At 34.3% G+C, this 22,671-nt stretch overlaps 1 long non-coding RNA gene across 1 annotated transcript; it reads left to right on the top strand.

The window, feature by feature from the left end:
* Positions 1-2,839: 2,839 nt before the first annotated feature.
* On the top strand, positions 2,840-9,249 carry LOC149134445 (uncharacterized). Its single transcript, XR_016242776.1, has 4 exons — positions 2,840-2,865; positions 4,255-4,356; positions 8,281-8,395; positions 9,077-9,249. It is a non-coding gene; the product is annotated as an uncharacterized LOC149134445 (long non-coding RNA).
* The last annotated feature ends 13,422 nt before the right edge of the window (positions 9,250-22,671 follow it).

A 22,671-nucleotide genomic window follows, 5' to 3' on the forward strand; every position in this document is an offset into this window, starting at 1 on the left:
AGAAAGATTTATGGGATCATCAGATGACAATAAAGAGAGAAAAGCTGCAATACTGACTGAAGTTGTACATTGATATACACATTCACTTAATTTGGGATTCTCTCAATCAGCTTCAAGAGTTCGTAAATGTCAAATTTTCTTCTAAACCTTAAAAAGAATTTCGATTTTTTCTCAATGTGGACGACTTGAATAGCCCCTACGGGATGAAATCGTTGGAAGGTGATTTCCAAAGTTATATGTACGTTTCTCGTCACTTACTAACTACTTCAAAACGTTGCATCGCAGGTGGGAGGGGATTGGTTTCCTTTTCAGGCTCCCCATATCACAAAGCACTTTTCGCGGAAAACGGGGGACGGTGGAACATTCGGAACCCCACCCAAAACCTCAGTTGGCGGGTTGGGTATGGACTGCATGCTCTAGCTTACTAACCACTTTTCGCCACTGATAGTATTCTAAGTTACTAGAGTTCGCATATGATGCCTTCAATGTTTACCTGTAAAAATATTTATGGTATTCATTGGATTTTGGAAAATATCTATCCACTGCTGTAAAGAATTCTTTACCACTTTTAGATGATATTTAATATCCGTAGACAGAATTGTACCATAGAACATCAGATTTCTTACATTTTGAGGGCGGTTTATTGTTGCTAATATACGATTTGGAAGTGTCACTATTCAATGGGTTATATTTAAACATCGTATTTTGGTATTCCTTATTTTCAGTTCCTATATTATTTCTAATATCTATATTTCTTATTCGTAGTTTAGTCGAACGAATCTAACCCCACCCCACCCATACATTTTTTTTAAAATCAGGTACTTATTGTATCGGTCTCTTTTGCTGAATCATTAATGTTACGGGGATGTAAAAAAAAAAAAACACAGGTCGTCAAGCGATCTTGGGAGATGTACACAGGAGGTGGTATCAAAAGGTTCCCGGACTAGTTCTGTAGCGCACCAGCAGATGGCAGCACATGGCTGCGTGTACAGTGCGAGCTAGCAGTGACTTTCATGAGGCAGTATGCCGAGTGACATCGCTGTGTTTACTTCGAAAACTGTGAAATTTGTGTATTTGTGATCTCATATATGCTGTAGTCTGCAATTTTGTCATGAACAGAAACAAAGAGTCAACGTGAAATTTTGCGCTAAACTTGGGAAGTCTGCTACAGAGACATTGATCATGCTTCTACAAGCCTGCAGCGACGAGGAGATGGGTTGTACACAGTGTTTCGAGTGGCACGGGCGCTTCAAAAGTGGAAGAACATCCATGGAAGCTGATGAGCGATCTGGAAGACCTGCCACAAGCGTCAGCCCTGGAAATGTGGAGAAAATTCATCAGCTTGTGCACGAGGATCGTCGGAGAAAAATCAACGACATTGTTGTTGTTGTTCATCTGTTGTATGGGTCCGTGCAGGCAATCCTAACGTTTGAACTGAACCTGAAGCGTGTCTCTGTCAAGTTTGTCCCTGCCTGCTGACCACTGAGCAGAAAAAAACATCGCGTCGAAATCTGTCAAGATCTCCGTCAGCGTGCCGCTGATGATCTATGCTTTATGTCGAAGATCATCACCGGTTACGAGAGTTGGGTCTATGGGTATGGCCCTGAGACCAAGCAGCAGTCGTCACGATGGAAGAGCCATTCATTTCTACGACCGAGTCGCAGCTCAATCAAGAGCGTGCTCGTTGTTTTTTTTGTTTTTTTTCGACATACGCGATATTGTACGTCGAGAATTCTTCCCCCAGAGCCAGAGAGTTCTACTGCGAAGTTTTGAAGCATCTGAGGGAGGACATTGACAAATGTAGCAGGATCACTGGGACCGGTGTGTTGCTGCGCAAGGTGACTATTTCGAAGGAGATGATGTTAAAACTTTGGTAAATAAGTTTTTTTTTTTTTTATTAAATATAACAAGTCTGGGAACTTTTTGATACCACATCATACACAAAGATACACTCACATATACACTCAATGAGCTTCTTTCAGTTTTTGTCTACCAAATCCTGTTACATCGCTTTGATCATTCCGATGGTATAGCAGAAGATACTTGCCAAATGTATCACGCAGTGGGACCGAACTCGAAATCATGTCCTTGGAAAGCAAGCTTCTTACCACTAAAGAAGTGAGCCAACAGGATGGCTCCTACATAGTTGCTCAGCAAATTAAAAGTAGCTACTTTGTCGCACTAAACCGTTATAAAAATAAAGGTAGGACATATTGAATACGTAGACTTTCTAATACTCAAAACCATCCCACGTTAGAATTATCACACACAAGACTTCTTGCACTTCATGATGATCACCGGCCACGATCATCTTGATAATAATACAAACAATAACATATCTTAATATATATGTAGTAAGTAAGGCGTAGAGTTGACAGGATCAAGAATCGTTAGCACGCGGGGCAAAATGTTTAGTAGTATTTCGTTCGTGTCTACGTTCAGAGTTCAAATTCCGCTGCGGTCGTTTTGCTTTTTATCATTTCTGGGTCGATAAAATATGTACCAGTTAAACACTGGGATCAGTGTAATCCACTAATATCTTCCCTTGAAATTGCTGCCAAAATTTGAGACTACTTTATATGTGATTAACTATAGTGCATGTGTCCTTGTTTGGTTAACTCGGGTTTAGGTAATTGTTGAATAAATTATTACTCTGTCTAAAGATGATTAGCACTTTTAAACGCTTTTACGAAAGACAAATAAATTCACCTATTTTATGATAACTTCATATTCTTTATCACATTTAGATATTTCTGAACGATAAAGCATGCCCTAAGGGAAAAGTGCCATCTGTGAAGATTCAATAAATAGGTTTAAGGAAGCAAAGGTCGGCACTTCAAAATTGGAAGCCCTGCATCAAACAAGGTAAAGAATTTATTTCTGCGGAATATTGTCCTTTTGTCGATGCCAACTTATTGAACTTATTGCACATGATTCACTAATTCAAAAGAGAAACACTAATTTGTGTTGTGTAACTTCAGAAATTTTAATCAGTTTGTCCTGAAAAATGTTATCTTGAACCTTTATACTGAGAATTAAATTCCGTTATAGGGACTTGATTAAATCGCTTGGGAGGAAATTTAGTTTTAAATAATCCCATTCGACCTAAAATGTAAATAGCGATACTGCGACATTCTGGTAAAGATATCTACAATAGGTTAGCATCTTATTCATTGGTTGATATGTCTCTCACCCGTCTAGTTCTGTGAAAAGCAATACTGCGTTGCTATGGAACTCCATGATTCGTAAAAGAATTAACTTTATGGATGGGGTTGGTGATTTTCCGTTTTGACTTTAGTTGTAATATTCTGTCTCTGAGAAAGACATAAGTATATACCGATCGTGCCTTCTCCAATTTATTATTTCTGTGTTGAAATGAGATATTTCACCACAGAATATTAGCTTTTCAATTATCCTTCAGTATAAATGAAGGTGGTGGAATTAACTGAAACATCAAACTCATTTAGTAATCCAGGATTTCTATAAATAACAAAGCTTACGAAATATTATTTGACGTGAAAATGCATAATCTTTCGTTTAACCAAAACATAATTCTGTTTAACCAAAACATAATTCTGTTTAACCAAAACAAACTATTATTATAATTAGCTTCACATGGGCTAAGTAAGTTATCGGTGGTTTAGTAATGATTCGAATTTCAGAAAATACTTTGCAAAAATTCATGAGAAAAACAGAAATGTTACATAACAATATTTCTCCTACCTGTGATTTTTATTAATAAACTAACTGGGACGATGATGTAGCAGAGACGGTACACCTTATACAAAAAGTTGAAAGTCCTGTATATCATTTTTTTGTAACTGAGTTACAATATCTAAATTAATTGTTAGTAACTTTCGTCATACTAATGTCCTTGACAAAAGCATCAAGAACATACCATTGCCTATACACATTTTTCAGACATTCTGACAAGCATAACAATAATATTACTTTCAACTATTAATCGACCTTGTGGTGATTACTGTAGGGCAAGCTATAACTTCTTTGCCAAATCAAAACGTTCCTTGATTCCACTTGCCTGTTTATTTAGAAATAAATTATGTAGCTAAATCGCTTAAGTATCAAATTATTCCATTAATTCATCCCCTAAATCATAGTTTCTTCCGAGACCAAATATTCTTGTGCAGCGCAAATTTGTAGAATTGTTTTTGTTCGGGTTTAATTTTCCGAGTTTTTAACAATTGAAATAGTATTTAGAAGATAATCTTTTTCTCTTCATTTAATTTGTTCCAGAAACAATAATGAAGGTCGTGTATGTATTTTTGCTGGTTTTGTTGCCATTGGCAATGGCAGCTGTGTCCCAATACGACGAGGATGTTGATAAGAGATTTTCTTGTAAGTTGTTGTCATTTCATTACATTTGAACATATTTCTATTTAAAGTTATCTACAGGTGAACGAATCTACAAGGATGACTTCTTTTGTAAATCTTTATTCTGCAAGTACCCTTGAAAAGTTCCAAACACCACCTTTTGTTATCGACAATTCACCTAAACATCTATGTTCATCAAATTAATGGGAATTAAAACAAAACATTGCATGTCTTTCCTTAGCTGGCTTCTACTTTACGTTCTTAAATATTGATGACAAAGCTGGCGAGGTTGCAAATTGTTAGCGCGCCAGGCAAAATTCTTAGCGACATTTCGTCCGTCTTCACGTTCTGAGTTAAAATGCCACTGAGGTCGACTTTGTCTTTCACCCTTTCTAGATCGGTAAAATATGTGCCAGTAGAACATTGTGATCGATGTAATCGATTTACCCACCGCACCCCTTCCCCACACCACCCGAACTTGCTGGACTTGTGCCAACATTTGAAACCAAATACTGCTGACAAACACCGAGTAATAAAAGGTACAGCCATCCAATTTATTCACACCATAAATGTTTTTGAACACTCAAAATAAACATGAACTAATGTTTTCCAATTCTAAAATTCAGGTGACTCATCCGCAAATAGCATGTTATCTGATATCAGGATCAATGTAGCTTAAAATCACAAAAATTATGTAACGCAAATCCCCCAGATCTCAGATAAGATTAAATTTATAACCATTTTGAGTCACTAGGCAATTATTGAAGAAATTTTGGCTAAGTATTCGGTTTGCTATCATTAGTGTCATCATTGTCATTGCTTGCTTAAGTATTAATAAGGGCAATCGAACTCCGATCAATACAAGTATTTATACAATGAGTAAAGAGACATTTAATATGCTATTTTCATGCGTTCATGTATATATATATATATATATATATATATATATATATATATATAATAATAATAATAATAATAATAATAATAATAATAATAATAATAATAATAATAGACGCAAATAGGCCAGACATCATACTGAAAGACTTCAGACAAAAATCATGCCTCCTCATTGATATGACTGTCCCAATTGATATAAACGTATCTGTCAAGACCTACCAAAAACTGAGCAAATATAAAGATCTTGAAATAGAAATTAGCAAAATGTGGAATCTGAAGACGAAAACAATACCTATTGTCATAGGTGCCCTGGGAATGACAGCGAAACGGGCTGATTACTACCTAGCTCAGATACCAGGAAACCCCAAAATGGCTGAAGTCCAAAAGATAGTGCTCATGGGAACTGCCCATATCCTACGTAAAATACTGTCTATGTGATCTCAAATTTTAAAGCAAACATAATTTTCTTATGGTTTCTTAAACATTCACTTGAACAAAACTGTACAAATCCAAATATATGGTACCCTAGGCATAACACCTACATGAACTTCTAACTTGTTGTCTCTTGAGGTCTCTGGGTGAGACTTGGATCCAACTTGTACAAATGCAAAACAAAAGTCAAACATAAAATAATAATAATAATAATAATAATAATAATAATAATAATAATGATAATGATAATAATAATAATAATAATAATAATAATAATAATAATAATAATAATAATAATAATAATAATACACACAATATATATATACACACACACAACAGAGTAATTAGTGAGGGATTATCACATCTGGGCAAAATTCTTCATAAGCCCTCTGTTAGTACTCCATACTAACACTATTGCTAGTAAAGAACTCCGTGTATTCGTGTGGCAGGGACCAAGGTTATAGTTCATCACCATTTTATATTGTAAATCCATTGTTGTATTCCGCTGGTTTTTACACAATGATATACAAGACAACGCATAACTAGTTTTTACAATTTTTTTTCAATCTTTTGAATTTTTTTATGCTTTTAATATTTTTTTATTTTTAATTTTTTAATTGTAATCTTTAATCCTTAAGTCCTTTAATGTTTTAATTTTTTGAAAATTTTTTAAACTTAATTCAAAATTATATTTCGCCATCATTTTTATTCAGTCTTATATTTGGTTTTATTTTTAACCTCACATTTTCCCTTCTATCTCTATTTAATATCCACTCTTACGAAAGCTTTCTCTGCCTGCCTTATAGTTATTGCTAAGTTTTCATTCATTTTTTCACTAATACAATTCACTCTCAATGTGAGATGGTCCGAATGACCAAATATTAAAGATTTAAGTTGATCCTGAAAGTCAGTGGCCTGTATGAAATTTCAATACAATATCTGGATAGTGAATGACCTGAAAACAATTGTTTCTTTTCTGTTATTCTTTTTCTTGTTTCAGTCATCTGACTGAACCCACGATGGAACACCGCTTTGGAGGGTTTCAGTCGATCAAGATTACTCTAGGACTTATTTTTTAAGGATTGCACTTATTGTATCTTTCTCTTTTGCAGAACCCTAAGTTACGGGGACATAAACACACCAACAGCGGTTGTCAAGCGGTGATGTAGGGGATAAACATAGAAAAACACATGCACACACACACATGCATACACGAAAACACACATGAACGCACACCCACGCCCACCCATCCACATACCCATCAGACTGCCTCACTCAACTCCAACTCACTATTGACCATTCCATCTATACACACGTGCTAAAACACACATACATATACACACACACACTGCCACACCCACCCATACTCACACCTGTCACTATAGCTGCTGATTTCTCACTACATTACAAACGCAGTGGACTCCTATATGCTAGAAATAGATGCCGAATCATCTAACCACGAAAAATATGTTACTGAGAACATATTTTTCGTGGTTAGATGATTCGGCATCTATTTCTAGCATATAGGAGTCCACTTTTGCTGGTCATTCCACTTATTTTTGTATATATATATACATGTATATGGAAAGAAGAAGTGTATTTCCTCGCAGAAAAAAAATGTAGCAGAATTTATACGCAAGGATTTGGTCGACCCGAGGCTATATTAGAAGATACCTGCCCAAGGTACCGTGCAGTGAGACTGAACCATGCCTTTGGGAAGCAGCCTTCTTACCACACAACCATTTCTGCACGAAATAAATGTTTTTGTGAGATGAACCAATTACAAAAACTATCTTTATGATTATCCCTTCCTCAATTTCGGCCATTTTCTTTCCATTCTTCTATCGAATGCCTCTCCTCCTCTAATCTTTCTCATCTGTCATTGTTTGAAGCAGATCCATTTGGTTTCGTTGGACGTTTTCTAATCCAGGATGAATGTTAAGTTCAGCACTTTGAGCCAGAAAAGGGAGACAATCCATGTAGTGGAAACACTCCTCCTCACCTGTTCCAACGAAGACCAAAGTCATTTCATCTGCAGGAAAGGGGATGGCCTCAGTTTTTTAGAATGCAAAAATTATTGTGTTTACTGAATATCTCCAAAATTGCCATGCCATCGATGGAGAGTACTATACCAGCTTGCTGAGGCAGTTGCGAAGAGATGTCAAGACCAAATACCCAGGGAAACTGACGAAAGGAGTGTTGTTTTATTAGAACAATGCTTCAGCACACAAGTCTTTGGCTTCAATGGCTGTTGTGCGTGACTGTGGCTTTAAACTGGTTGATTACCCTCCCTGTTCTCCTGATTTGGCCCCATTTGATTATCACCTATTCCCCAACATGAAAAAACACTTGGCTGGGAACCAGTATGGCAGTGAGGATGACATCATATCTGCTGTTAATGACTTTTTTTTTTTTACCAACAAGATAAAAGCTTGCTCATCTATGTGATCGAAGCACTGCAACACCAATGGAAGAAGTGTGTGGAGCGCAAGGGTGACTATGTTGAAGAATAAACCTCATTTGGTCACATTCAATGACTGAACCTCCGAATACTGCATCTTTTATTCATTTACTAACAATTCTTAAAATTAATTATTTTCCTTTTTTCATATTTTTAAGTGTCCGAACTTGTTAACATGCTTCGTGAATTAGATTTATCTGCCGGTTGTGTAAATGTATGCCAAACACATGTCAATGGAATATGGGAATTTCTCTGTTCTGGAGCCTGCCGCATGTGAGTAAAATCATTTACAAGCATCACACTTTTCTATTATTACTAATATACAACAACCTAACGAATAATGGCATATTATTAAGTAAAGGGAAACGAATGGAAACCTAATGAATTAAAGTTTACTTCAAAAAACTCCAAAATATTCGGGAATTAGAATTAGAGTGCAATGGCTGATATATCGATATATCTTTTAGACACTGTTGAAGTTAATTCGCAATGGCTTAAATGCTGCAGTATATTTGGGATAAAGGTGTAGAAGATTGAATGTTTAACAACTTTATTATCATTTGATAACACGCAAATACGAAAGCACAACGTGAAGATGGCAGAAGAGGAAATAATAGTATACTGAGAGAAAGGGATCATTATTCCTATTTCCGATGGTGTTTGTGATCTCCCGTTTCGGCTTTTGTTGTAATATTCTACCTCTGAGTATAGGTAAATACTAATGGTGCCTTTTCAAATATTTTTTTTTTTATCTCTTCGTCAATATAACTGATGGTAATGGTTGTTGAATATAATTATTTAACTTCAACTTCGAAATGCTTCTCAGACAGAATATTAAATGAAATTCTGTTCTCATTGCAATGATAGCTTTAAATTATTTCGATATCATTTCATTAATTATATTTGATTTATTTAAAATTGATTTTATTATTATATTTTCGTTTGTCATTACAGTGTTCTTGGTGATTAATGCCGTATGTAGTAAATATTTCCGAAGTATCGAAAATGAGCAATGAGAATTTATTCGTTTTCCTGCTTTTGTTTTCTAATGTCAATATTATTATTTGAATATGACTATTATAAATATTTTCACTCACTACCTCTGAAATAAACTTTATAAAACAGTCGAACATATTTCAGTGATCATTAGTATTTTCTTACAATTCAAAATCTGTTCATAAGAAAAAATTATTGTTTCATGTTTTCTAAATTTGACTTAACAGGAGAGAAGATTTTATAAATTATTGACTAGAAACTTAACCCTGAAAAATTTACTTTTCCCTATAGCAATCTATTAGGCAGACGCACACGCATGCGCACACAAGCACACGCACGCATGCACACACACACACTACATACATACACGCACACACACACAAACACGCACACCAATACACGCATGATATATATAGATACAGGCATGGCTGTGGTTAAGGAATTCGCTTAGGAATTTGGTTCAGTCCGACTATATCTTCTGCATGATTCCGGCCGACCAATATATTCTTAATGAATTTGGCAGAGGGAAATTGTGCGGAAATTTATTGAAAATATGCATATAGGCATGTATTTCCCCACCGACTACTCTCCAGGCGTTGTTGGCTTGTTTAAATTAGCGGTTCCGCAAAAGAATGCGATTGACCATACGATTCAAAGCAGTGTCCCGGCTAAAAGAATAAACGAAAATAGACATACGTGCATACATACGCATATATATATATATATATGTGTGTGTGTGTGTGTGTGTGTGTGTATGTGTACGTGTATGTATAAGGAATGTATAAAGTCATAAATGACGGAGAAATACCTTGATGAAATAAAGATATATATATATATATATATATATATATATATATATATATATATATATATATACACACATAATTAAGGGATCAGCAACAGTTGCTTCACCACATACCGAAATTTAGAAATAGCAGTTAAAGAATTAGTACTTTAACTGCTATTTCTAAATTTCATTATGTGGTGAAGCAACTGTTACTGATCCCTTAATTATATTTATAATTTTAAAAGAACTTTTTAAATAAGTTCTTTACTGATAATGGTCTTTTCTATACCGAACTACTTGGTAAAAATTATTAATTATTAATTTATTAATAAATTGATAATCCATTACCGTGTATTTATATATATATATATATATACATACACACACACACACACACACATATATATATATATATATATATATATATATATATATATATATATATATATATATATACAGACACAATTTTATATTCAGGTATACACATTGTAGTGTGCTGTTTAAAGCCCGTTCACAGTATTCGGTTACCTGTGTCAAATACAGTATGGATGCATATGCCACTGGATTTACTTATGTATGAAAGAAAGAAAATGGAGTTCACGTGACTTTTTATTCACTGGGATCGTTTCGACCTATCATGCATCGCTACCTTGCGGATGAGATGCTGGACAATTAGCTGTGTTGCATCGTAGATGCAGATGCGTCTCCATTAGGAACTAAAGAGTGATGAAGATTTCTTTTCATATAAGCAAGAAAATAAAGTATTTAGGAATGAAAGAATAAAAAATAGACCGATATAATGTAATAAGACCGAGCAGAATAGCACAAAACAAAGAAAAACATTGGGCATTTATATTGACCGTTACAGTTCATCAAAACAAAATATTTTAGTATATTCATGTGTGTGTGCGTATGTGTCTGCGTGTGTGTGTGTGTACTTACACCTCCATATATATTTCTACATACATTTAACTATATCCAATACACAAATACAAACACACATACACACACATACATACATGCATATATATATATATATATATATATATATATATATATATATATATATATGATATATATGATATATATATATGTGTGTATGTGTATATATATATATATATATATATATATAAATATATATATATATATATATATATATATATATATATATATATATATATATATATATATATATATATATATATATATATATATATATATATATATATATATATATATATATATATATATATATATATATATATACATGTATATATATATACATGTATATATATGATTCTACTTAGAGATAAGACGGCAGACAGATAGTGTAGAGACGCAGACAACAGCTGGCCCAAATTGACAGAAGCTGAACAATGAAAGAATGGTGACAGCAACACCAGCGCCGGCTAACCCCATTTTGACTGCTGCTACAGTCCCACCAAATCAAGAATAATTATCTCTAAACTCTATCGTTGTTTTTTCGTTCGTAACAACAACATTTTCTTTGTTTAAGCAAAGAATAAACGTATTATTTATCAAAATTTTCGGGGAACAAAATGAAAATCAATATTCTTATGTACAACATCGAGGTCCACTAAAAACAACTTCTGCCCGTCAATGCGGATATTTGATGTTATCCATACCTTTAATATTCTCTCTTGGAAATTATATGAATTCCATGGCATCATATTAACGTGTCCCTCATAATATAATACCTTAAAAATGGGGAAGAAAATTTCAAGCAAAAGTTCCGTAGTAAAGAGTTCAGCTGTCCACTGTTTGATTTTAGATTACATCAGTTCACTTATATCACAGAGTTACAATAAACGCATGAATTGCACAACGTCTCATTTCTCCCTTCTCAGCCGATTGTTTTCCTCATGTCAAAAAGAAAATTATACATGGTACAACAAAATAACGATCAAGTTAATAGAAATACAATGAGGTAAAATAAGCCTCTTTAAAATTTCATATATTACTCACTTGATTTGGTCGACTGCGCAGCATTTTCTTTGTAAACTCTAATATTTTTCTAGCCAATCTAATTTAGGAAAGACAAGTGTAAACTTTGTTTAGTAAAAGGAAATTGTAGGCGAAATACACCAAGTTATGGAAGGGAGAGAACTCTGTAAATGATAATTATCTCCCTTGAGTCTGATTAATTACATTTAAATCTGATATTAACTATCAAGTATTACAAGCGATAATATTATTCTACAAAGTTCTGTTAATTATTCTCTATGCTTCTAAGAAAGAATTTTTTTATGAAGATAATGAAAGTTGACTTCAAATAGAATGTCAGTGAAATCCTTTTGTTGAATTAAAAATACTGTTTCTCAAAGTTTGTAAAACATGCTTGCAAAAAATAGCAAACGGTGCAAGTTTGTAATTCGTACTAATATGGTTTCAAAACAAAGACAAATATGTTACATATAATATAACATAACATAATATAATATAATGTAATATGATATAATAATCAGGCACTCAGTAATAGACACATGCACACAGACATACCTCTTTTGTTAAGAAGTACGCTTGGCAACCACATGGTTTCGGGTTCAAGTTCCATAGCACAGCATTTTAGGCAAATCTCTCTCTCTGTGACCCACGCCCGGCTAATGCCTTCAGAGATTACGTGGTAAATGGAAACTGTACGAAATCCTGTAGCATATCTATCTATTTATCTATTTCTTTCTTTCACACTCGCTCTCTTAGCGGGCTAATGAAAAGAGGGCGATAAAACAATGCACCAGATAGAAAATAAGTACCAGTCTGTATATGATCGATTAATGTTTTGAACGCAGTATCCCTATATGGAACCAGTCCAATTGCTGAAACAAGGAAGAGGAATAAAACATGATATAAATGAGTATAGGCGCGTATATGAGAGTTGTCAAATGTACATATTTTTCTTCAGAAGATTAAATCGCTTACGTTTGTTAATCGTTACAAAACAGATAAATCTGCCTGGAGTCTACTGTCACACGAAGCTGGAATTTATCTGGATAATCGAGACAACCAGCAATGCAACACTCACTCCTGATTGAGAAGCATATTTGTCGCTCATCCATTTCATTTACGCCATATGGAGGAGCGTGAATAATGTACCTTTCTCAAGGACTCAGCACACCAACTGGTTTGAGAATTGAACCAATTACCTAATGATTGTGAGACGAACACTCTACACATTAAGCCACGTACTTCCACCTAAAGCAGTGAGAATTTAGCCTCACGTCGCAACTACCTCACAGAAGAAATGAAAACCAATGAAACGCCAATGTTTGAAATATACGCACAGAGAATTTTACTTTAAAGATGTTACTGCTCTTTATACGTAATTTAATAACGAAGAATGTTTCCAAAAATGTATTTAAGTGCTTTGCATTAGAATAAAATAATCGTTCTTTCTTGTTTGAGTCGAAGTCCTAGAAAATCGAATTTTTTTATATCTGTTGTGTATGTATGCGTGCATGTATGCATGCGTGAAGCTGGCAGATGTTTTACTAGGAGAATAAAACGCAAGTTTTATTCATCTTCCCACATCCTCAGCGCTTTAGCAATAAAAGGAACTTAAAACTAAAAGTAAATTTTCTACTCCCTGCACTTCAAAGTGTCTATACTAAAATCCCTCCATTTATGACTGTAAAACTCAAGTTTGAAAAATGGTCAGTTTTTTGGATGTTTGAACTACTCATTCACTTCTACAAAATTCGTCTTTTAAAATAATGTAAATTTTGTTCCTTCTTTTGTTCTCTGTTGTGTTTGTATTGAAATTTTTACGTTGAATATTTCAGGAAAATATATAGTTTTAAAGTTTATATATACCATTTTTCTATACAATATCCGTCATGGCAAACATTCCTTTCTGTGTATAATAGCTTTAATTAAAACAGATTTTGCAATAATGGTAATGTTTATAGACATTCTGTTAACAGGTGATGGCGTAATAGTTATATAACTCCCACTGATATACGAAAACGGTTTTGCCCTCTGTATGTGGCTGTCATCCTCTATATTGGATGCGGATCGAACAGGTCAACTGATTATACTCAAGTGATAAATCTTTATTACCAGGATATCAAGAATTAAGGCAATTTATTCATTAGGAATTTAATTAATTAAAACTATTGAGTATACGAATAAATTTAAATTTCCCTTATTATGTACATACGCGTTGTAATTACTTCTCCCTTTGCCGATAAGTGTTCTATATCTAAAAGCATTTTTTCAAGTCATAAATTGATTTGGAAGGTAAATTTACGACCCGAATATGACTTGTTAAACTTTTATCATCCGCTTTGCCATAATCCTAACTTCATCTCTTACTGTTGTCCGTATCTTTATACACTTTTCGTATACCATACACCACAAATGTTTGCTTTTGCTGTTGGTGAATGCATTAAGACGACTGTTATTTCCGTCACCATCATTACTACTGTTATAACTAAGCTGTCGTACTTTATTTTTAGATTTCTCACCCTCTCTTACTCTTTCTCTTTCACTTTCTCTCTCTCTCTCTCTCTCTCTCTCTCTCTCTCTCTCTCTCTCTCTCTCTCTCTCTCTCTCTCTCTCTCTCTATCTCTCTCTCTCTCTGTATGTATATATATATATATATATATATATATATATATATATATATATATATATTAGGTTGGCAACTAAGTTACCGCCGTTTTTTGTAATTTAAATTTTTTTAAAGGTTTAATAAAAAATAACAACTAATTAATCAATAATATATTCACCCTTGTTGTTTACAAATTCTTCCCAACGTTCAACAAGATTTTCAATACCTCGTTGGTAGAAATCTCCCGATTTCGACTCGAAAAATTGATCAACCCAAGTGCTCAATTCTGCATCAGTATTGAACAAAACTCCGCGCATAGCATTTGAAAGAGATCGAAATAACTGGAAATCCCTTGGTGCCAAATCAGGAGAGTACGGCGGGTGTGGAAGCTCTTCCCAGCCATTCGTTTGAATGGCTTTCTCGGTCATATTGGTGATATGAGGGTGGGCGTTGTCGTGCAGCAGAAGAACTCCATGCTGCCAATTAGGTTTTTTTCTCTTGAATAGCCGTGCTGAGTCGTTCAATCTGTTGAATATAAAGTTCCGCGTTGACCGTTTGGTTCCGTTCAAGCAATTTGCAATGGATAATCCCTTCCCAGTCCCACCATACGCACAGCATCGTTTTACGTGGATGAAGATCTTGTTTCACGCGCTGTGTCGCTTGTTTACCGGGGCTAAGCCATTCCTTACGCTGCTTTTTATTGATGTACAGGCACCATTTTTCGTCGCCAGTAACGATTCGATAAAGACATCGTTGCTTGTGTCCATGAGTTAAGCGGTGACAAGCAAGCAAACCAGCGGAGATTGTGGCTCGTTGATCTTTGCTGTTGTCACTTAAAGCATGCAGAACTCATGCTCCATACTTCTGAACCTTTCCCATCGAGTGAAGATGCTTCTCTATAGCAGTGTGGGAGCATTCCATTTTCTCTACCAGTTCTCTTGTTGTTTGATGAGAATTTTCGTGCAAAAGTTGGTTTGATCGCTCTTCATCGAACTCAACTGGACGGCCAGAATGAGGTGCGTCTTTGAGGTCAAAATTTCCATTTTTGAACTTGGCATACCAATCACGAGCGGCTGTTTCAGCTATGGCACCCTCTCCATACACAGCACAAATGTCGCGAGCATCTTTTGCGGCCTTAGAACATTGCTTAAAAGCAAAAAGAAGGAGGTGTCGAAAATGCTCGTTTTTCTTAACTTGACATTCCATTTTAATGATCTGAAAATAAACAAAAATTAACTAGAAAGAAAAAAGATTCCTAAATAATTCAAAAATAGAATTCTCGAAAAAAATAGATTCCAAAATTTATAAAAACCAATAAATTCAATTTTTTTTTTAAACGGCAGGAACTTAGTTGCCAACCCAATATATATATATATATGTATATATATATATATATATATATATATATATATATATATATATATATATATATATATATATATATATATATATATATATACACACATACATGTATATAATATATATGTAATATATATATATATATATCACATACACACACATGCACACACTTTAGTTTTCTTTACTTCCTTTTTTTCTCTTTTTTCTCTCTTTTCTCTTAACATCATCTCACTATTTCTCGCTTTTCCCCTCTCTATACTTTCTGGTTGATATTACTTCATATTTGTTTTATTATTTGTTGTTACCTCACTTCATTTTTGTACATTTTTCATGAAAATGTGCATAAAAGAGTACACCACAACTAAAATATTGTAGTCTTTGCATAAATAAAAAAAATGACATCTGAAATCGGCACAAAAAGAAAATGACTCTCCCTAGACACAACAGAATATGCTTCAACACACGAACTCACTTAAAGAATCTTGCAAACCAAATCCGAAAGCGAAATATATATATATATATATATATATATATATATATATATATATATATATATATATATATATATATATATATATATATATATAAATGTACATATAAATTTAAAGTATGGAGTAAACGCATATTATAACTGCATACTTTTATTCCGACATATGTTTCGAAGAATTACAATTTTTGCGATCCATAGGAATCGGCGATGTTAAAAATATAAACTTCTCCTCAGGGAAAAGTATGAGAACCAGCTTAAACGTAAGACATTATAATCGAATATAATCGATTATAATGTCTTACGTTTAAGCTGGTTCTCATACTTTTCCCTGAGGAGAAGTTTACATTTTTAACATCGCCGATTCCTATGGATCGCAAAAATTGTAATTCTTCGAAACATATGTCGGAATAAAAGTATGCAGTTATAATATGCGTTTACTCCATTCTTTAAATTTATATATACTCAAATACCCAAAATATCAAGGAGTTTCTACCTCATAAACAGGAGTTACACCACGGTTATTTTGTGATCTTTGCTACCCCGGTACCTATTAACCAATTTATTTAATCCGAGTTATTTTTTACTTGGAGAAAATAAATACATATAATAAAATATAAATGTACATATATATATATATAAACATATATATATACCTATGAGTACATATCCACACAAATATGCACACATACATAGATACATACACGTATATATACTCCGCAGGGACGCACAAAACACTCGGACACACACAGTGAGGGACACCCACATGATCGTATAGGTATATCAGTACATCCATATAGACACGTGTATACGTACATACATACACATGAACATAAACACTTACAAATATATACATATATATATTCGTACACAAACACATACACACACACACACACACACACACACACACGCATATATATATATATATATATATATATATATATATATATATATATATATATATATATATATATATATATATATATATATCATAAATATAAGGGATTAGCAATTGAGTTGCTTCTCCAACATACTGAAAATTCAGAAACAGCAGTCAAAGAACTACTGATTCTAAACTACAAATTTTTCTCTAAAACGGATGGCGATATTTATGGCACACATAGAACAAAAAACCGGAGGGAAAAGCACAAACAAAACAAGCCTTTAGTTAATTGGGTACGAATCGTTTCATGGTTAAGCGAACGAAAACTTCACTATTCCAATCTTCAGCCCAAATATTCTGATAAATTTGAAAGTGTCTCTAAAAAAATTAAAAAAAAAAAAAAAAAAAAAATTCACGGTAATCCTTGGCCATGCGACACCAAAAATCAACGATAAGAAAGGCACTTACGAATTCATCGGCTAGCGAGTTCAGGCACCCCACCCAAAGAAATCCATTCCATGTGCACCACAAATAGTCCCGTATGAAAAAAAGTTCAGTGTGGAGGGATTACGGTTTAACTATCTAACTTAGAGATATCAAATATAAAATATACAAGAAATGAGGGTAGGGAATCGTCAATTAATAATAGAATTAACAATTAACAATTTTGCCAAGTAGTTCAGTATGAAATAAAACTTTAACGGTAAGACCATTTATCATCATAAATATAAGGGATTAGCAAGTGAGTTGCTTCTCCAACATACTGAAAATTCAGAAACAGCAGTCAAAGAACTACTGATTCTAAACTACAAATTTTTCTCTAAAACGGATGGCGATATTTATGGCACACATAGAACAAAAAACCGGAGGGAAAAGCACAAACAAAACAAGCCTTTAGTTAATTGGGTACGAATCGTTTCATGGTTAAGCGAACGAAAACTTCACTATTCCAATCTTCAGCCCAAATATTTTGATAAATTTGAAAGTGTCTCTAAAAAAAAAAAAAAAAAAAAAAAAAGTTATATAGATAGAATGAGGCATGTCACCCCTAGACTGAAACAGCTGTAAGATATCATCCCACTTTCTATCACTATATGTCTTTTTTGAATTACCTATATGACAATATGTCGCATGTATTTGTATATTGTTATTATTGTCTTTTTAGTAAACAAAGGAGTGGCTGTGTGGTAAGTAGCTAGCTTACCAACCACATGGTCCCGGGTTCAGTCCCACTGCGCGGCATCTTGGGCAAGTGTCTTCTACTATAGCCTCGGGCCGACCAAAGCCTTGTGAGTGGATTTGGTAGACGGAAACTGAAAGAAGCCCGTCGTATATATGTATATATATATATATGTATGTGTGTGTGTATGTTTGTATGTATGTGTGTGTTTGTCCCCCCAACATCGCTTGACAACCGATGCTGGTGTGTTTATGTCCCTGTAACTTAGCGGTTCGGCAAAAGAGATCGATAGAATAAGTACTAGGCTTCTAAAGAATAAGTCCTGGGGTCGATTTGCTCGACTAAAAGGCGGTGCTCCAGCATGGCCACAGTCTAAAGACTGAAACAAGTAAAAGAGTAAAAGAGTAAGTAAATTGACACAATACAATGTCTGCAAGTTGATGAATAACACCTATTCCCCTCCATTTTCTTATTGCTATATATATATATATATATACAAGAAATGAGGGCAGGGAATCGTCAATTAATAATAGAATTAACAATTTTTTTTTTTTTCTTTTTTTTTTTTTTTTTTTTTAGAGACACTTTCAAATTTATCAGAATATTTGGGCTGAAGATTGGAATAGTGAAGTTTTCGTTCGCTTAACCATGAAACGATTCGTACCCAATTAACTAAAGGCTTGTTTTGTTTGTGCTTTTCCCTCCGGTTTTTTGTTCTATGTGTGCCATAAATATCGCCATCCGTTTTAGAGAATAATTTGTAGTTTAGAATCAGTAGTTCTTTGACTGCTGTTTCTGAATTTTCAGTATGTTGGAGAAGCAACTCAATTGCTAATCCCTTATATTTATGATGATAAATGGTCTTACCGTTAAAGTTTTATTTCATACTGAACTACTTGGCAAAATTGTTAATTGTTAATTCTATTATTAATTGACGATTCCCTGCCCTCATTTCTTGTATATATATATATATATATATATATATAGGTTTGGACATTTTGTTGGAAATATAACGATACGAACCAATGCACCAGTCCTCCATTCCAAACGCAACTAATGCGTATGTACCAAGGAACATGTCTGTATGGAAATCTTTATGTATACATATGTGTATATATGTATGTATGTGAGAGTGGGTATATATATGTGTCCTACTCATGTATAATAACAATAATAATTGACTCATTGGTGTGCATGTATGGACATTTGTGTATGTACATTTAAATGTGCATATATGTATTTATGTATTTACGCTTATTTATGTATATCTATGTGTATGTTAAAGTATGCATATATATGTGAGTTATTACAGTTTTTACATTTTTATATTTGAATATTTTAAATTAACCTTATGAACTTTATAAATTGACACAATACAATGTCTGCAAGTTGATGAATATCACCTATTCCCCTCCATTTTCTCATTGCAATATAAATTAATGGTAAAATATCTTTTTACCCGCACCCATTTATCTCACTTGGTAATACAAAGAAAAAACACTATTGTAATAATTATTGGGTATTCTTCCGGTAGTATATTGGAAAGATATTGTCCCTTAGTGGGTTGGATTCACAATGTATGTGTTATTGTGTGTGTGAGTGTTTTCGTGTTGGTGTATGTGTGTATGTGTGTGCGTGCGTGTGTGTGTGTTCCTGTGTATCTGAAAGGAGTGTCAATGGGAAAGAGAAGAAAAGAAGAAAGAAGAAAATTTTGTTTACAGCTGGTCAATTCTTTCAATGACAAGTTTATTCTTGGCCTTTTTTAAAAAATGGCAAAACCAGGTGGCATTGTTTGAAAGAAAGTTGTTCTTCAAAATTTTTTTTGGCATCATTGTCCAGTGGGAGAGAGTGTGTGGGTGAGTTTTTGTGTGTGTGTATGTGTGCGTGTGTGTGCACGCGTGTGCGCGCGTGTGCGTGTGTGTGCTTGTGTATTTGAAAGGAGTGTCAATGGGAAAGAGAAGGAAAGAAGGAAGAAGAAAATTTTGTTTACAGCTGGTCAAGTCTTTCAATGACAAGTTTATTCTTGGCCTTTTAGAAAAAATGATGAAACCAGGTGGCATTGTTTGGCAGAAAGTTGTTTCTCAAAAATTTTTGGCATCATTGTCCAGTGGGAGAGTGTGTGGGTTGTGTTTAAAAATTACAGTTTACTTTACAACTTACAGTTTACATATATATTTACATACACGCACATATACACACACAAACATATATATATGCATACACATATATATATATAATTTTTTTCCAGAGGAATAATGATAAGGAACAATCCTTTATAAAAATGAAGATATTAGGATGGGCAATAATGTACAAGGGAAAGTGTCTTGTGAAGGAGCTCAATGAAACAGATATGCATACAATTTCTTGTACATTGTGAGGACATTATTTTACAGACTAAGTTAATAGTTCTAGATGGGTTGTGATTTTCATGTTTTCAGCCATTCAGTTTCGGTGGGAATTTTGTTATGAAGTATTTCTCCATATTCTTCCTGAAGGAGGTGTCCTTTCTTGAGCATTTATAGAAGGGAAAGATCTTAAATTTTCCTTCTCCACATGCTTCTAGGTGTTCACTCAGTGGAATTTTTCGTAGTTCCTCTTGTCGTACATGTTGTCGGTGAACTCTGGCTCGTTGGCACAAAGAATTTCCAGTTTCAACTATATAATTCTCCTTGCATGTGGAGCAGGTTATGTAGTATATTACGTTCCGCGTCTTGCAGTTCATGTCTGCATTTACTTTGAATGTGTGATCACTCTTAAATTTTATTTCTTTGTTCCCCTCTATATATTTGTAGATGGGGTTACTGCAGGTTCCACATCTACCATCTCCACACTCTTTTACGAAGAATTCGGTTTTATTCTCTGATGAGAATTTTGCTCTTGTTAGGTGTTTCTTTAAGTTTTTTCTTGGCGTTTACTGTTTTTTATGCAATATTTGTTTAGTAGGTTTCCCATTTTGGGGCTTTGTAGGATTATTGGTAGGTTTGAGTGAATAATGTGAAACATGTTGGTGATTGCAGGGTTGTGTGTGTTTATGAAAGGGATGATGTTTTCTTTGTTTTTCTTTTTGGAGTTCTGAGTTGTGTGATGTCCAGTTTCATTGCTCTTGCGATTCGGTTTTCTATTAAGGTGAGTGGGTATTTTTGTTCTAGTAGGAAGTTTTTAAGCTCCTCTAGCCTTATTTGGCGTGTCTGTGAGTCGGTCACTATGCTGCATATGCGTCTTGCCATACTATATGGAATGTTTCTTTTTATGTGGGATGGGTGGCAGGATATTGGTGTGTGTCGGTTTTTTTGTAGTGGATGTCTGTTGTGACGGTGGAGTTGTGTATCTTGATGTTGATGTCTATGAAGGGAAGTTCATTGTAGTTGGTATCTATTGTGAAGTGGATAGATGCGTACAGTGTGTTGAGGATGTTGTGGAATGTTCGTAGATCTTCTGATCTGTTCCAAAAGATGAAACAGTCATCGAGGTCGCGTTTCCACTTTTCTTGATGTCTTCTCTGAAGTTGTTTGCGAAGACGTTCCCTATTTCATCGTATAGTCTGTTCTCAAGGAAACTCATCACTAGGTTGGCATATGAAGGTGCGAATTTCGTACCCATTGCCGAGGCCTTCATCTGTCGGTATGGCTTGTTGTTAAATGAGAATGTGTTCTCTTCAAGTATTAACTGGGTGGCTTTGGCGATAAAGTGTGTTTTGAAACGTTTATCTATGATTTCCCTGTATTTTTCTACCCAGTATTTTATCGCTTCCAGGCCCAGGGTGTGTGGTATGTTCGTGTATAAGTTTGTGACTTCGAAGCTTGCAAGTATGGTGTTTTCCGGAACCGTATTTGGAATGTGTGTGAGGAAGTCTAAGTCATCCCTTATGTAGCTTGGTATCAGTGGGCATAAAGGTTTGCGGAGTACATCTATGAAGTGGCTTAGTTCCTGTGTTGGCGCTTGGGGTCCTGCAACTATGGGTCCCATTGTGAGGTCTGCAGGCCTTTGTATTCTTATATAATGGTTCATCTGTTCATTTATGGCTCTCTGTATTTCCGAGCTTTTATGGATTTTAGGTAATCCATAAAAATTGCTTTCTTTGGTTCTTGAGTCGCATAAATAGTCTTTCTCCTTGTCTGTAAAGGAGTCCTGGTATTCATTGATCAATGTTCCAATTTTTTTTTATTGTTGCTTTCTCCGGTTGTGTTGATTCCTCTTTGTAGTATGTCTGGTTATTAAGTATCTCCAGTATCTTTTCTTTGTAGTAATCTGTATCCATAATTACTATTGCTCCACCTTTGTCAGCTT

The sequence above is a fragment of the Octopus bimaculoides genome, chromosome 8 (assembly GCF_046866305.1).
Source record: "Octopus bimaculoides isolate indiv1 chromosome 8, ASM4686630v1, whole genome shotgun sequence".
Classification (NCBI taxonomy): Eukaryota; Metazoa; Mollusca; class Cephalopoda; order Octopoda; family Octopodidae; genus Octopus; species Octopus bimaculoides.